This window comes from Macadamia integrifolia, chromosome 12, assembly GCF_013358625.1.
Source record: "Macadamia integrifolia cultivar HAES 741 chromosome 12, SCU_Mint_v3, whole genome shotgun sequence".
In the NCBI taxonomy this organism is placed as follows: Eukaryota; Viridiplantae; Streptophyta; class Magnoliopsida; order Proteales; family Proteaceae; genus Macadamia; species Macadamia integrifolia.
This window is the reverse complement of record NC_056568.1, coordinates 13809680-13828665: the sequence shown is the minus strand read 5'-3', so window position 1 is coordinate 13828665 and position 18986 is coordinate 13809680. Positions and strand designations below refer to the sequence as shown.

At 35.9% G+C, this 18986-nt stretch overlaps 1 long non-coding RNA gene across 1 annotated transcript; it reads left to right on the top strand.

Annotated features, from left to right (window-relative positions):
* Nucleotides 1-202: 202 nt before the first annotated feature.
* On the top strand, nucleotides 203-17835 carry LOC122057381. Its single transcript, XR_006133512.1, has 3 exons — nucleotides 203-383; nucleotides 17080-17202; nucleotides 17545-17835. It is a non-coding gene; the product is annotated as an uncharacterized LOC122057381 (long non-coding RNA).
* The last annotated feature ends 1151 nt before the right edge of the window (nucleotides 17836-18986 follow it).

The window sequence follows — 18986 nt, the reverse complement described above, 5'->3', positions numbered from 1 at the left end:
GATTGAAACCATGCATCTTATATAAAGGGTTTGTATAGTTTCGTTCCAAAACCTGAAATATAAACTGCAAAATTTCGACCGAAATCTGGTAAGACCCAGGTATTGCACCTGGTTTTGTTCTGATATTTGTCGAAACTGATTTTTGTTTTATTTACCACTGCAAAGGAAGTATCAGTTCTCGTTTGACCATATATGTAATCTTCGAAAATGTTTTGGTATTTCAACAGGAGTTGGAGAAGACATTCAGTTTCTGGGCTACCCCAGAAGGTGATATTTTCCATCCTGCTGAGTGTATGCAGCAATTACTTGAGCAAGTTCGACGTCATAAAGTCAGCATTGATGGAAATGTTTGTACAGTAATGGTTACCACTTTGGTTCTTGAGGTATGATACCCTACTCTGTATCCTACTCTGTTTTGTTTGTACTGTCATTTCATGCAATAGACATTACATGTGTGTGAAATGCTGAATAAATCTAAACCACCTCAAACAACCCACGGGGAAAAGAAGAAAAGAAGAGAAAAAAAGAAAAGAAAAGAAAAGAAAAGAGAAGAAGGAAATGTTGAATAAATCAGCCTTAGTCAGCTGTTTGCCCCACCTTTGTTGGGACTTTCGCCTCACTAGGTCATATGCAACTCAGGTGCAAGTCTTTGAAATGTACAAAGATGGGGTTTTTTTTTTTTTTTTTCTGGGAAGAGGATTTGATCCCAAGAACTTTCACAAGATGAACTGGCATCTTCAACAACTAGCCATTTTCTTACAAACCTTGTGTCCTGATACAGCCATTTATATGTCAGATGCCACATAGGCAAAGTTTGCCAACATCCAACTTTCCTAATGGTTTTGATGCTTGACAACTGCAATGTGGTGCCTGTTCTACAAAGTGCCAAATGTCAATCATGCCATTTATATGGGGTAAATTCAGGTTGGTCGTTGGAGTGAGGCATGTGTATTTCTGTTTTTCCCTCATTTCTATCTTGATGGTAAAAGCCATTCCTTAAATTTTATATGTAACTCATGCAGTAACACTTCTTTGGACCGGCACAAACTGATTGGAATCCCAGAATGAGAACCAGGTCCAAATCTCGTTTGGTCCAGTAGGATATTGAAATGTTTGTTTATTTAGTTGGGGTTATCTTGTATCTCTATTTTAATGGAAAGTAGAATATGTAGGAGATTGATTTCCTTGTTTTAGTGTTAGTTTTTTTAACTGAATTCTATTTCTATTCTAGAAAGTAATTAGGAGTTTTTCCTGTATATATATACTTGTCACAGTAATCATCAATGACAAACTGGAATGAATATTGAGTTTTCGTTGAGTGTGCCTACATGGCCTGGGCAGCTCGTTGGCTATTGTTCCCTCCTGTCTCTTGGTATGATTACTCTCTTCTTCCTTAATTCCCTTCCCTGCGGCATATTTTCTGCTCCTATTTTCTTCCTATTCTTCCCAATCAATTCTCCCTTTTTCTCTTCGATCTCCCATATTATCTCTTTTCTTTAACTATCGCAAGTACTGATGTGAAGAACCAAGGCTTGTTCTGTTCTGGCGTTCTGGGTGATAGTTGCAGCCTATAAGCAGTTGATCGATCTCCTTTGTCATTGATTCATTAGGCCCGATATTTTGGGGTACTACTGATATTTTGGGTGTAAGTACCCCTGATATAGGCAATCAAAGGCCCCCAAGTTTCAGCTATTAAGTCCCCTTCTACTGTGGGGTACTCCTCTGACTTCATACCTGAACCTGCAACTATTGCTGTTCCTGTTTCAGAGATTCAAAACTAAATATCAGGTTGCTGGTACGTGGGGTTGTGTATTTTGGATTCGAATCAAGAGGCCTTAGGGTTATCTACTTATTCTTGATTGGAGCCTTGTGTGAAAGGCTGCATCCATTGCAAGCTGAACTCCAATACCACCCTCTTTTATTCCATTGAAGGTTAAAGTGTGTTCATTAAATTTACAGAAAAGCCCATGCTCTTTAAAGTTGTTTCTGTTTATTCCTAAGACCAATTTTATTGCCATTCTACTCCTTTTCTTTCAATTCTAATTACTGTTCAGTCCCATCTTGCATGAGGGTTGCATCAGTAATGATCATACCATAAAAGTAGAGTACCAAAATACTATTATTGTGAGTATAACTTCAGGAATCTGTTAACATAAGTAATTCAAAGTTCATGCCAATATAACTTAAACTCTATGATATGACGTAAGCCATTCTCTGCTAGGAGTCCCCTAGTGTGCTGGAGGATTTCACCAAATTTTGAGGAAATTGGATGTATTGTAGTTCATGCCGACCCTATTTAGGTGGGATAAGGCTGGGTGAGTTGTTAGTTGTTGGATGTATAGTGTCTGTAATTTGATATAAACAGCATTATTTGGCTGTTGAATGTCCAAAACTCTGAACTCCCTTTTCGTTTTGATTGTTGGTGCTGCTTTTTTTGGTTCCATAACAGTGATTTCTCTGAAGTTTCTTGACAAGGTTGAAAAGAGAGATCGCCCTCTTCATGGTTGTGGTTATAGTCTCTGTCCATTTGCGTTGTTTTTCAGCCACTTGGCAGCCCAACTGGCAGTGGAATTTACTATGTTGAGCTATTGTTGACATCAACCTGTAGTCATTTGGCAAATTTCAGCCCAGGAGAAACTAAAGCATTAAAAATGCAATTTTTTTTTAATATTTATTTTTGCATGGATAGATGCAAAGTTATTGATGTTGAAACAGATAGAATGTCAAAATATAACAGAAGTTCACTTCATGGTGAGCCATGTTGTTGAGATGATAAGATTAACATGGCTAATCTACTATCCAATGGTCAGAATGGCCTAATCAGCTGTCCATATGGTAGAAATTCGTGGCCTGTGGTAGGAAGACGTACATGCAGGCTGTGGAGAAAAAAGTCTTCCCATTCATAAAAAGTGTAATCTGTAATCCGGTTATTTAGATTGTGGTGATTATACTTTTGAATTGAAATTATAAATAAATACATGATCAAAAAGATTTTGGTGAATCTGCTTAAGGTGCATTATTTACATGACATGTGACAAGTAACATTGTTCATGTTTTTATGGATGGTAAGGCTCTGTGTCAAGGATTGAATAGTGATGTAGATCGATTCTATGGGCAACAATACAACAGCCACAAAATCAACTAAAGTGTGGTCCATCACCTCAATTAATGGACTAGCCCATTGGACCATAGGGCCAACCAGCTTAGTGCTGGGCCAGCCATCATCAGCTGGGGTTTGGGGCCCTCAAAACACCAAATCGTGGGGGCTGTTCCAACCTTGGACAGCAAGCTATACAAGGAGTAGGGATTGGAAGCTTCAAGGAGATCTTTATGATTTGTTTCCTTTTTGGTTTTATTTCATTCGGTTACTCTTTCTTGTACAAGGAAGATCTCTATTGTTAGACTTTCTTTTCTTTTTAATTTTCTTTTTTCCTTTGTGTTCCTATTTTAGTTACTTTCTATTATGAGGCTCCATGCTTAGGCCTATAAATTGTAACAGACCTGTAGAGGTCTCCCTACGATTTATTGACAAATGAAAGCTTGCTTTGTGCAACCTCATTGTCCTAAGAGGCTGAGGCTGAGACTCAGAGAGTCTAAAAATAGGTGAGATGGCTAGGCTGTGAGAGCCAACTATCCCCATCCCCTCTTATCCATTGATCCCTTCTCTTCTCCCTTTCTTATTTCCTGATTTTCCGAGTATTATGTAGCCCATCCAACCCTGTTAAGAACACCCTTTGAAGTTCCTATCAGTTGCTGCTGCTGCTGCTGCTGTTGATCTGAGATCACCATTCAAGACCTGTGGCGCCACTGTTTTCGGAGATTTCTGAGCAGCAAACTGTAATCCAGATCTCCCTGCTGCTTGGACACCTGAAGCGCATCTTTTGGGAACTCAACAGGACCACCGAAGAGGGTCACTTGACCTGGAGTTCATGGCCAGCTGCAGCCTGGTTATCGATTTATCAGAAATCTCCCAAAATCAGACCTAAATCAAGATTTGGCCTATCTTCTGATCTCGCCATCAATTCAGGCTGTTCTTTTGGATTTTAGATCCTTGCATACCAACCTTGATTCGATGGTAATATTGAACCTGTATGACTTCTATTTTTGATGTTTTGTTTATGATTTAATTTTCCAGGTTTTGACCTAATCTGGCTCTAGCCGATTGACTGTTTGGGCTGTTTCTGTTGTGCCCCCTTAGGCATGGATATAGACCACTGTTAGTGGTTGCTATTGTGATTTGCAACTGTTTTGGGGTTACCCATATATACTGATACTTGTACCTATATTAGTGTCTTATTGGACTTATTTGTGATCCTATTTTGGGGTTGAATCGCTTGTGATTTAACCATACATTAACTTGGTATCAGAGCTACCACACTAAGCTCCTTTTAATACTACTGATGCCCTTGCTGAAGCTGTGAGATTGGTAACTGAAAAGATGTCTACCATGAAGTGAGAATCCAAAGAGTTTACGGGACAGATGGGAGGACAATAGATTACTGTCAACAACATTCCTTGACCTCCTTGACAATCTCAAAGAATAGTTTGACCAGCCACCTATGATGACACGAATCTTGATGACAATTCATGACATAATGATGAGAAGAATAAGATGAAGCTTGAGCTAAAGGAGTACAGCAGGAGACATGTCCCACTAGTCTTCAACGGTTGGTTAAGTGCCCTAGATGACTATCTTGATTGGTTCACATTGTCGGAGGAACGGAAGATGAAGTTAACTCGTGACAAGCTAACCGGAGGAGCCAAGGATCGGTGGCATACACACGAGGACAAGCTGATTCGTTGTTGTATGGAACCTACCACTTGGGAAGAGATGAAAGAGATCCTGAAGGAGAAGTATCTACCCTTTACATTTTGATGAAGGTTACATGACCAACTCAACAATCTATGCTGAGTATCTATGATGGTGGAAGATTATATGAACGAGTTTGACAACTTACCCTCTTGCAGCGGAGTTGATGAAGACAGATGGCCAGCTTCTATCCTGTTTTTTATTGCAATTGAGAGTTGTTATATGGGACAAGATGGGTGTGGCTAACATCCTCGGCTTAAATAATTGTTTCAGGAAGGCTCTTGAAGTGGAAGACTTAATTAAAGTATTCCCTCGGCGCTTTTATCCTCAGTCTGGAGATGGTAAGAAAATATTTATACCTAATAAACCTTGTGGATTCCCTACCCAAGCCCCACAAGCTACAGATGATAAGGTTAAGACCCCTGTGGTTAATAGGGAAGGGAGTGGGACCAAGTGCTATAATTGTAACGGGGGTGGACACTTTGCAAAATTCTGCCCTCAAAGAGGTAAATCTAATTCTGTTATTGTGGCCATTGAATCCAACCCTGAGATGCTTATCTGTGAGCCCCAACTTGATGGTGATTAGGCTGTTAATGCTACCTGGAGGGTCAGGACTGCAATGAGACCTTAGATGATGAATATGATAATATATACGAGGTAAACGTCATGACAGAATTCTCGTCGCTGACGCAAAAGGAGAAGATTAGAGATGCAATTTTATCTTATATACCTTGATGACTAGTAGCTCATTGATGGCACACATTATTGTGGACAATGGGAGTTGTGTTAATGTGGTATTTCAAGCATTCGTCATTAAAGTTCAACTGAAGCTAGAACCACATCCTCAACCATATAAGGTATTATTGATAATAAACCTTAGAAGTTAACTGTAACGCCCCACCTTCCGTAAAGGAAATATGGAGGTTAACGGTCCAAGGATCATGTCTCTTAGGGTTGAACCATGAATAAATTGAGTGATAAATCATAAGAAACATTTAAATCTATATTAAACACAAACCTTAGAATAATAACAGCGGAAGTCTTCAAATTAATAATTAAAAATCATAAAAGTCTCCAATATTATCCACAATCAATTAAATAATTTAAGAGAAATATTACATCCATAATTTAAATCTCTAAGACAAATAATAAAATTTAGCATCAACTAAAATTGTAAATGTTCTGCACGTCCCCATCAATCTTTTGGTTCTCACCACTAACCAGTATGTCAGAGTGCTCTCCATCTGGGGAATGATTTGGGTAAGTTTCTGAGAAGAAACTCAGCAAGTAAAACCGTATACAATATCCACAAGTTTGAAAACATTGGCATAATGCAATAACACATGCAATAATATATTACAATCAAATATGCAGCATATATGGCAGTTTACAAGGTTAAGTTATTCTCAGTCCATTTAATTAATTCATTTACTTTGTTCCCCAGGTGCCCCACACGCTCTGTGGCTTGTACATATATTATCCCACATGCTCTGTGGCCAATGCATATCTTGACACCCAAGTGGCAATTAAAAGCTAAGGTCCCTTAGATGCCCCACATGCTCTGTGGCTTGTTCATACGTCATTCCACACATTCTGTGGTCAATGCATATCTTGACATCCAAGTACCCAAACATTACACATTTAATTAATTCATTTTACTTTGTTCCCCAAGTGCTCCACATGCTCTGTGGCTTATTCATGTCATTCCACACATTCTGTAGCCAATGCGTATCTTGATATCAAAGTACTCGAACATTACACATAATTCCCTTAGATGCCCCACACGCTCTGTGGCTTGTACATACATCATCCCACATTCTTTGTGGACAATGCATATCTTGACATCCAAGTAGGCCATTAAACAAAAAGGGGGTTAACCCCAAGGGTAGGAGATGTAACTTGCACCACACGCTCTGTGGGCTGAATCCATGGAATGTCCCACACGTTCTGTGACCAACACTTGAACCATGGTCCATACAACCTGCATCCCTCCTTGGCCCCAAAATTCGAAGTGTCAAATGTTATGGATCTCATTCATTATTTTCATCATTTAAATGCAAATGTGATGGAGCAAATAACTAAGTACACATTTTACCACATGTAATAATACATAATTTTAAGAACTAAGCAATTCATTTCTCATTCGTAATTTAAAGCATACACTTCATCCTATACACACACATCATGTATTAGAGTATTTAAAGATCATTATACTAACACATAAAATAATAAGAAAATTACGAAATCAGTCCTTACGCATCAAATACTACACATGATTATATAAGCAGCCCCTAATTCATGTAGTCACAAAGGAATGAATCAAGACAATAAGTCATCTTCTAAATAGCTAGTTTATGATAGGATAGATTTAATCAAGTTAAAAACCTAATTTAACCCCAAAAATCGTGAAATAAAAAAAAAAAAAAAAACAATGTCAAATGAAATCGACAAGGAATAACAAATCGGCCCCTATCATCATAAAGTTGAAATGAGATCAATTTAATCAAGTGAATGTACCAGAACAACCACTACAAATTATAGATTAGAGTAGGGCAAAATTTACTAAGTGGAACACTAAACAATACCTAATCATCAAAATCAAGGTGATATATATTTGATTCAAATAAGAACGTTAATAGCCCTTAAACCATTAATAGGAACAATACATAAAATGAAACATTTAGGAAGAAATAGATTTAATTAACTCATAGTGCTAACAGCCCCTAAAATCATTCCTAAAATAGTACCTATCATGGATCAAGTAGCATGGAAAGGAAATCATTGATTAGTAGTACTAACATCCCCTAAAATCATCACTAAAACAGTACCTAACATGGATCAAGTAGCATGGAATGGAAATCATTGATTATTTGTACTAACATCCCTTAAAATCATCACTAAAATAGTACCTAACATGGATTAATTAGAATGGAATAGAAATGATTGATTAAGTACTAACAACCTCTAAAACCATCACTAAAACAACACCAAACATGGATCACATAGAATGAAATAGAAGTGACTGATTTATAATGCTAATAGCCTTTTATAAAATCACTAAAACAGTACATAATATAGAATATTTATGTAACATGGAATCTATCAAGAATAACATTCAACAACCCCTTAGAATCGAATATTAAATAGCATAATATAAATCAAGGGTGAGTACCTATCTGCCTTCTAAAATTAATAAATAATATAGCATGAAATATATGTATATATATATATATCAACAAATTCTTAAAAGAAAAGATCAGCATTTATAAGTATCTCATACTTTGAGATTTAGAAGGGTTAAAAAAAAAAAAAACACATGTAGAAAGTATGATGGTTCTACTCACCCGTTGACACTGTAGCCAGATTCACCCCTTAGATAAGGGTCTTCGAACTTTTCCTAAGAGGGTAAACTGGTGGTGGATGCAGCCTAGGTTATAAGGACTTCTTCTCCTTACCCTTTCTCTTATTTTCCAATGGATATATGTTGTAGGAAGCCTACAGTTAACCCCTTTTCTCCTCTTTTCTTCTATCTCTTTTTTTCTTTTCCTCTCTACCTCTATTTTCTTCTCTCTTTTCAAATTAGTAAAAATAATTATTGATAATGGCTAGATAAGTTATGGAGAAAGAATACTAATTAACTTATAACCTTCCCTAATTAGAGTTGTGAATCAAGGGATAGGATTGATGAGAGTTTGGGTGATCAAATCGCCACCTTTTAAAAATATCATAAATCCATCATATGAGTCATGACCTTATCTTCTTCCCAATCACTCACCTATTTACCTAAACAACTCACTAATTTGTCTCCAATTTAATATCTCATTCCCAATCACTCATATACTTACCTAAACAACTCATCAATTTATCTCCAATCAAATTATCCCATTTCTAATCACTCATATACATACCTAAACATGTTATCAATTTGTCTCCAGTCAAATATCCCTTTCCCAATCACTCACATACTTATTTAGACAATGCATCAATTTGTTTCCAATTAAATTATCCCATTTCTAATCACTCACATACATACCTAAACAAGTCATCAATTTGAATCTAGTCAAATATCACCTTTTCAATCACTCACATACTTACCTAAACAACTCATCGATTTGTCTCCAATCAAATTATCTCATTTCTAATCACTCACATTTACATAAACAAGTCATCAATTTGTCTCCAATTAAATATCCTCTTCCCAATCATTCATACACTTACCTAAACAACTCATCAATTTGTCTCCAATCAAATATCCCCTTCCCAATCACTCACATATTTACTTAAACAATTTATCAATTTATCTCCAATCAAATTATCCCATTTCCAATCACTCACATACTTACCTAAACAAGTCATCAATTTGTCTCCAATCGAATATCACATTCCCAATCACTCACATACTTACTTAAACAACTCATCAATTTGTCTCCAATCAAATATCTCATTCCCAATCACTCACATATTTACCTAAACAACTTATCAATTTGTCTCCAATCAAATTATCCCATTTTCAATCACTCACATACTTATCTAAACAAGTCATCAATTTGTCTCCAATTAAATATCCCCTTCCCAATCACTCACATACTTACTTAAACAACTCATCAATTTGTCTCCAATCAAATTATCTTATTTTCAATCACTCACATAATTACATAAACAACTCATCAATTTGTCTCCAATCAAATAAGTTAGGTAACCTTATGGTTAGGATGAGGATAATATCTAGGGATAATTATCACATGATTGATTGGTTAATTATTAAATCAGCCGTAAAAAAAAAAAAATACACACACACACATATATATATACATACATATATAATCATACATTACATACATACATAGGATATAGTAAAGGTACAATTTGGTACCTTTAGCGAAAGAAAAAAAAATACATACATACACACATTTATGTATATATATATATGTATTTTTTTTATGATTGATTTGATAATTAGCCAATCAATCATATGATAATTATCCCTAGATATTATCCTCATCCTAATCATAAGATTACCTAACTTATTTGATTGGAGACAAATTGATGAGTTGTTTATGTAATTATGTGAGTGATTGGAAATGAGATAATTTGATTGGAGACAAATTGATGAGTTGTTTAAGTAAGTATGTGAGTGATTGGGAAATGAATATTTAATTGGAGACAAATTGATGAGTTGTTTAGGAAAGTATGTGAGTGATCGAAAATGGGATAATTTGATTGGAGACAAATTGATAAGTTGTTTAGGTAAATATGTGAGTAATTGGGAAGTGGATATTTGATTGGAGACAAATTGATGAGTTGTTTAAGTAAGTATGTGAGTGATTGGGAATGAGATATTTAATTGGAGACAAATTGATGACTTGTTTAGGCAAGTATATGAGTGATTGAAAATTGGATAATTTGATTATAAATAAACTGATGAGTTGTTTAGGTAAGTATTCGAGTGATTAGGAAGGAGATATTAGATTAAGACAAATTAATGAGTTGTTGAGGTAAGTAGGTGAGTGGTTGGGAAGAGGATAAGGCCATGACTTATAGGATGGATTTATGATATTTTTGAAGGGTGGTAATTTGATCACCCAAGCTCTCATCAATTCTATCCCTTGATTTACACCTCTAATTAGGGAAGGTTAATTAGGATTCTTTCTACATAACTTAGCTAGCCATTATCAATCATTATTTTTACTAATTTGAAAAGAGAAAGAGAAGAAAAGAGAGGAAGAGAGGAAAAGAGAAAAAGAGAAGGAGAAAAGGGGTTAACTGCAAGCTTCCTACAATATATATCCATTGGAAAAGAAGAGGAAGGGTAAGGAGAAGAAGTCCTTATAACCTAGGTTGCATCCACCACTGGTTTACCCTCCTAAGAAGAGCTCGAAGACCCTTATCTAAGGGGTGAATCTAGCTACATTATCAACTGGTAAGTAAAACCATCATACTCTCTACATGTGTTTTTTTTTTTTAACCCTTCTCAATCTCAAAGAAATGTTTATGACTTTGCAGCCTTTTAGTTGCCATATCATATGTATTTTTCCTACTCTTTTTCTCTCTTTTATATTAGCATGATAATATCTTTTGGTATACCTATGTCTACTGATATTTTCTTTTAAGAATATATATATATATATATATATAATTTTAGGGGGCTGATTGGTACTCACCCTTGATTTATACTATGCTATTTAATATTCGATTCTAAGGGGTTGTTGAATGCTATTCTTGATGGATTCGATGCTATATAAATATTCTGTATTAGGTACTGTTTTAATCATTTTATAAGGGGTTATTAGTACTATTAATCACTCACTTCTATTTCATTCTATGTGATCCATGTTTGGTATTGTTTTAGTGAAGGTTTTAGGGGCTGTTAGTACTATTAATCAATCACTTCTATTCCATTCTAATTGATCCATATTAGGTACTGTTTTAGTGATGATTTTTTGGGATGTTAGTACTAATAATCAATGATTTCCATCCCATTCTACTTCATCCATGTTAGGTGCTGTTTTAGTGATGATTTTAGGGGATGCTAGTACTACTAATCAATGATTTCCTTTCTATTCTACTTGATCCATGATAGGTACTGTTTTAGTAATGATTTTAGGGGTTGTTAGCACTATGAGTTAATTAAATCTATTTTTTCCTAAATGTTCCATGTTATGTATTGTTCCTATAATGGTTTAAGGGTTGTTAATGTTCCTATTTGAATCAAATATATATCACCTTGATTTTGATGATTAGGGACTGTTTAGTGTTCCACTTAGTAAATTGTCATACTCTAATCTATAATTTGTAGGGGCTGTTTTGGTACATTTACTTGATTAAATTGATCACATTTTAGCTTTATGATGATAGGGGCTGATTTGTTCTTTGTCAATTTAATTTGACATTGTTTTTTTTTTTTTTTTTTATTTCATGATTTTAGGGGTTAAATTAGGTTCTTGACTTGATTAAATCTATCTTATCATAAACTAGCTATTTAGAAGATGATTTAACATTTCTTATTGCCTTGGTTCATTCATTTATGAGTATATGAATTAGGGATTGCTTATATAATTATGTGTAGTATTGGATGCGTAAGGACTGATTTCGTAATTTTCTTATTATTTTATATGTTAGTATAATGCTTTTTAAATACTCTAATACATGATGTGTGTGTATAAGATGAAGCGTATACTTTAAATTAAGAATGAGAAATGAATTGCCTAGTTCTTAAAATTATGTGTTATTGCATGTGGTAAAATGTGCACTTGGTTATTTGCTCCATCACATGTGCATTTAAATAATGGAAATAATGAATGAGATTCATAACGTTTGACACTTCGAATTTTGGGGCCAAGGAGGGATGTAGGTTGTATGGACTATGGGTTCAAGTGTTGGCCACAGAACGTGTGGGACATTCTATGGATTCAGCCCACAGAGCGTGTGGTGCAAGTTACCTCTCCTACCCTTGGAGTCACCCCCTTTTTGTTTAATGACCTACTTGAATGTCAAGATATGCATTGTCCACAGAGCGTGTGGGGCATCTAAGGGGATTATGTGTAATGTTTGGGTACTTGGATGTCAAGATACGCATTGGCCACAGAACGTGTGGAATGACGTATGAACAAGCCACAGAGTGTGTGGGGCACTTGAGGAAATGAATTAATTAAATGTGTAATGTTTGGGTACTTGGATGTCAAGATATGCATTGGTGTGTGAATGTGTGGGGCATCTAAGGGACCTTGGCTTTTAATTGCCACTTGGGTGTCAAAATATGCATTGGCCACAGAGCGTGTGGGATGACATATGTACAAGCCACAGAGCATGTGGGGTATCTGGGGAGCAAAGTAAATGCATTAATTAAATGGACATGACTGAGAATAACTTGACCATGTAAATTGCCATAAATGCTGTATATTTGATTGTAATATATTATTGCATGTGTTATTACATTATGCCGATGTTTTCAGACTTGTGGATATTGTATGCGGTTTTACTTGCTGAGTTTCTGCCCAGAAACTTACTTAAAAACATTCCCTAGATGGAGAGCACTCTGACATGCTTGTTAATGGCGAGAACCAAAAGATTGATGGGGACGTGCAGAACATTTACTATTTTAGTTGATGCTAAATTTTATTATTTGTCTTAGAGATTTAAATTATAGATGTAATATTTCTCTTAAAGGATTTAATTGATTGTGGATAATATTGGAGACTTTTATGATTTTTAATTATTAATTTGAAGACTTCTGCTGTTATTATTCTAAGGTTTGTGTTTAATATAAGTTTAAACTTTTCTTATGATTTATCACTCAATTGATTCATGGTTCAACCATAAGAGACATGATCCTTTGACCGTTAACTTCCATATTTCCTTTACAGAAGGTGGGGCATTATAAAATGGTATCAGAGCATAAACTTAAGGTATTCTGAACTTAGAAATCAATGAAAATCCTAAAGTTAGAAATTGGTCTAGAGACTTTTGACTCAAGCTTCAGGAAGAACCACTTTGACTTGAACCTTGTATTTGATTTGATCTGTTAGATCTTACCTACCTTAGTTCTCTTTGAATTCCTAAGTCTGAGGGTGGTCATACAAGGATATCCTACTTTTAGTTAATTAATTCTATCCGCTTGTGTTAACCCGGATACATATCCTCTTTTGTTCAGGTACACCTATATGAAACTATTATTCCTTCCTCTGTACTGGTCCCTTTTTTTTTTAATTTTATTTTATATATTGTGCATATAGTTCTTGATCTAATCTTAGAATTTGAAATTGTCCTTTATTTATGATTTTAACCTTGCAATTTAGACACCTCACTCTTAGAAATTTTCTATAAGTAATCTATCTGTTTCTTCCCATCCTGCCTGTGTTTTATTTGATTCGGGGGCTACACACTTTTTGTCTCTAAGACCTTTGCTTAGAGAAAGTGTGACACTTAAGCCACTGGAGCAAAAACTTGCGGTGTTATTACCATCTAGCCCTACAGTGTGTTAATGCCGAGAGAAATCTTCCGTTTTGGTCACCCTGTTTTCTTGTAGGAATCTTTACCTGTTGTTGCCTATTTCTATTTCCGTTGTACTTGTTGATGTTTTAAATTTCGAGGTCGAAATTTTTTAAGATTGGGGGATTGTAATGCATTTATAGTATATAGGGTATAAATGTAGGATAAGGTAACATTCAAGGGATAAATGAAATAAATTTAAATGAAATGCCAGGGGCATTGCATTAACCATCGTTGTTTTGTGCCATTGAGAAATTTAGGATATGAGGAAGATGTGTGGTGTGTGTCATTCCAATAGTGTTGCCCAGCGTGCTAATTGGGTGGTCTTGGATGTAGGAGAATAATGTATTGTTGGGAGGTACTCAGAACTAGTGCTTCTTCGACTTTAAGGGTAAACACGTGGAGCTGAATCCACTTAATGTACACTTGATAAAACCAAAGCTCACAGCTGCCCAAGCAAAGAGACCATATATGGAATTTGTAGTCAAGAAACCATAGTCTAAGGAAGTTCCTCAAGTGAAGACACAATGAGATGGAGCAAGTACATGTAAGGGGCAGACCTTATAAAAGAGGCTACCTTCCTTGTCGGAAGTTCTTAGCTACAAGTGATGAGATGGGCCTGATTCTCACATTGGTTACTAAAGTTGTACATGCAAAAGAAACTAACTTTTGCAAACCTATAAGGGAATTACTTTTTGATTTTGTATATTTAGTGCCTGATTATTTGCCTGACAAGCTACCTCTGATGAGAGATATTTAACATGCTATTGACCTAGTGCTTGGGTCAGTATTTCCGAATTTACCCACTTATTGTCTCAGACTTATTGAACACGTTGAGTACAAGAGACAAGTGGATGAGTTGCTTCGTAAAGGATTTATTGTAGAGAGCATGAGCCCACCTATTGTACCAGCATGACATACACCAAAGAAGGACATGATATGGCGTATGTGTATTGACAACAGAGCCATTAATAAAATTACAGCCAAGTGCAGGTTCCCTATACCTTGCCTTGACGATATGTTGGATATGCTAACTGAAGTCCCTATCTTCTCCAAGATTGACTTGAAGAGTGGCTATCATCAGATTCAGATCCATCCAGGTGATGAGTGGAAGACAATTTCCAAGACCAAAGATGGACTGTATGAATGGAAAGTCTTGCCTTTCGGTCTTACAAATGCTCTGAGCACCTTCATGAGAGTAATGACACAAGTGCTCTGTCCCTTCATCGGCAAGTTCTTTGTGGCATATTTTGACGACATACTTATATACAGCCGTGCATAAGATGAGCACCTTGATCATTTGAGACGTGTTATGTGTTGGAGTTTATGTCATAGGGGTAGTTTAGAACTGTTCTTATATTATGTTGTCCTAATATGTTTTTTATTTTTCCTTTTACCTTCCTAGGGAGATCTAATGTAATTTCCCTAAAGTTCTAGTTGAACATAATATATGTGGGAAAGAGCAAGTTTGCTTCCCATGTTTTGCTCTCATTCCACTTCTTCTCCCCCTCTTCTTCCTTCCTCTCTTCTCTCTTCTTCCCTCATCTCTAATTTTAGTCCTCCTTATTTCTAACTTTATGTGAGTGTTGTGTGCTGAAAAGCTCGTCAGAAACCTCAAGAAGTGTTCGTTTATGTTACCTAAGGTGATATTCCTTGGGTTTATTATGTCGTCATAAGGAGTCGAAGCTGATCCTGAGAAGATTCAGCATGGTAGATTGGCCAATACCACAAACTTTGACAGAGGTCAAAAGTTTCCACGACTTAGCCTCGTTCTATCAGCACTTCATTTGGAATCTTAGTGCTATCATGGAACCTATCACTGGGTGCATAAGGAGAGTAAAGGGAAGTTCCAAGTGGACACCGGTTGCCACTAAAGCATTTGCATTTATCAAACAGAAGCTGGAAGCCCCAGAAGTACATCTATCGAATTTTGATCTTATGTTCAAAGTAGTACTGATGCATCCCATATCAGTATTGGAGGAGTTTTGATGCTAGCAGGACACCCCATTGCCTTTTATAGTGAGAAATTCACTGATGCTAAGACGAGGTATTCCACCTATGACTGGGAATTATATGCTGCGATCCAGATATGGAAGCATTGGAGGTATTACCTCATTGGCACGGAGTTCATTTCTACTCAGACCATGGAGGCTCTCAAGTACCTACACTCTTGAGGTCAATAAGCAATCACCATGTCAAATGGATTTCCTACCTCCATGAGTTTGTAATTTTCTTGAATAACAAAGCTGGGAAGGAGAACCATCTGGATGATGCATTGAGTCAGAAAGTGCTTATGAGGAATACTTTCGCTGCCCACAACACTGGCCTTGAGCACATCAAAGATGAGCATTTATCTTATGCTGATTTTTCCAACATTTTTGAAAATTTACAGAAAGGTGGTACTGATGTAAAGTACTCATTACATGATGGTTATCTTTTCCTAGGAACGTGTTTGTGCATTCTTAACACATCCTTGAGGCTGTACCTAGTTCGGAAGCTACATGGAGGTGGAATGCGTGGAGAGTTTGGTAAGGACACAAGACACAATCCTAGTTGCTAATTTATACAATTGGCCATGCTTACAAAAGTATATTTAGCACGTGATACAGAGATGTTGTGCATGTCAACTTGACAAAGGAGATAAGCAAAATATGGGTTTATACACACCGCTAATCGTACCACTTGCACTTTGGTTGCACATCAATATGGACTTTGTCCTTGGCTTACCATTGACACGTGAGTGGCACGATTCCAAATTTGTGGCGGTGGACAGGTTCTCGAAGATGGTTCATTTGTTTTTGGATGGATAGATGCAAAGTTAATGATGTTAAAATAGATAGAATTTAAAAAAAAAAAAATCTAACAGAAGTTCACTTCATGGTGGGCCATGTTGGTGAACTGGTGAAATTCACATGACTGATCTACTATATCCAATGGTCAGAATGGCCAAATCAGCTGTCCATATGGTAGAAGTCCATGGCCTGTGAAGGAAGACATACTTGCAGGCTGTGGAGAGAAATTTCTTCCCATTCAAAAAAAGTGTATCTGTAATCGAGTTTTTAAGATTTTGGTGAATATAAATCTGAATTGAAATTATAAATAAATACATTATATAAAATATTTTGGTGAATCTGCTTGAGGTGCATTATTTACATTGCATGTGATAAATAACACTCTTCCTGTTTTTATGGATGGTATGCTGTGTGTCGTGGTAAAGGATTTGAATAGAACATTAAAGATTCTCAACTTTCACGACTTCTGACTTTTCCCTTTCTTGATAGGGCTGGCAGAGGAAGCTTGATCCAGAATACAATGTGTTGCACACATTAGAGTCACTGCTATTCAAAACCGACTGGGCTGAGTCTCTCTTTTACACAATTGAAGGGCTCATGGCCCCATAGAAGGTACTCATCTTTTCTTGTTTTTGCAAACAATTTTGACTAAAAAAACAGAAGATACACGTCCACTCCACAAGTACAACATTTTTTGCCTCTGTTTCTGTCAGTTTAGCTATGCCTTGTGCATATTTTGATTTGTTATTGTTTTCACTCAGTACCATGATTTAATCCTCATACCACGAACAATAATAGTGAAGGGGTGGCAGAGTAAAGAAATAAATGGTTGAATCCCCCCCCCCCACCCCAGTTGTTTGTCCTGATTTAGATGTGCATATCAATTTAATTTTGATTCCTGATTATACTTTCGAAGCACCAGTTTGTTGTCTTTGTTGTCAATCATGGTTGCAGATCAACTCTTACCCAATTTGAATATACGACAAATGCCGGAGGGACTGCTAATTTCTCTTGGACTTCAGAATCAAGGAAGTATATGTTAGAAATTCTAATCATGTATCAAACATTGAAATCTAACTTGTTTCTGTATTCTTAAGTAAAGGTAATGGGGAAATAAAATGGACAGAAAGAATATTTTATCGTTGTGGAAACTCTAAATATTTTCAGAATGAACTTTGATATGCTTGTACTCTTATGCTGCATTTGCAACAATCCAATTATCCAACTGCCATAATCTTATAGACCTGTCACTCATTTTTTTAATGCAATATGAGTTCTTTTAGAACGATAGAAGGATTCCCCCCTCCCTCTCACCATTTTTCTGGGTTTTTATTTTTTATTTTTTTTATTGGGGGGGGGGGGGGGGGGTTAGTTCTGCAAGAACACATGAAGGCAATTTGATGGGTTCTTAAAAGACTTAGATGATAGGTTATAGAAATCCAGAATCGCATTGAAGTAAAACATTTAAACAAAGATTGTTATCTGGACAGAAAGTTGGTCAAGGCTCACTCTAATAGGTAGGAGTAACTCCTCAATCTGACTGATATCTGATTTCAGATATGAATGAATAGGATTATCCTGTTAACAATAGGATTTTTGAATTTAGAGTTCCAGCATAGCAACAAAATCAAATTTTTAAAGGTCTAGACAGCAATTAACAAAGGGGCCGAACAGTAATCATATATTAGGTAGTAGGAGCAGAATATCAATCTGAAATAGTAAGCAAAATCTGATTTGTAGATAGGTTGAAACTGAGATTCCAACCTGTAGTAGGATTCTAAGCAAACGGCAATAAAATTGAAATTTGAAACTGGAGATCAGTAAACCATGAGGTGCAGTTACTGTATGTATGATCATGTTTAAAATCTATTTAGTATTGATAGAAATCTTATACCTGGAATAAAATAAAATAGGAAAAAAAGAACAGAAATATGCATATATATTAATAACCTGAGTAGTTGATAACAGTTTAGTGCAGGAAATAAAAATCAGGAATCCGCCTGATTGCCTTGCGGAAGCCATAGCAAGAATCACATCCGAATATGAAATTCACAGACCAATTGAGTTGAAAGCTAATGCTGCATTCAAATTCATGTATAGGACCATACCCCCTTACAAATTTAAATAAAAAAAACTCAAAAATAGACTCAAAAACTTTAAAACAGCAAAGGTCTAAACCAATCCCAAACTGATAAGGTAGCATAAACTGATTAGGAAACTAAAATAATAAAGGAAACTGACCCAGATAAGGATTCTAACTAAACTAATTAACTAATAAAGTAAACCCGGCATTCCTACCTTCTACTCATATTTTTAGTTCATTAAAGTTGCCCATTACAATGAATACCTATTGCACCAAAGGCCTAACATTTATAAAACCCAACCCACAGCTTATT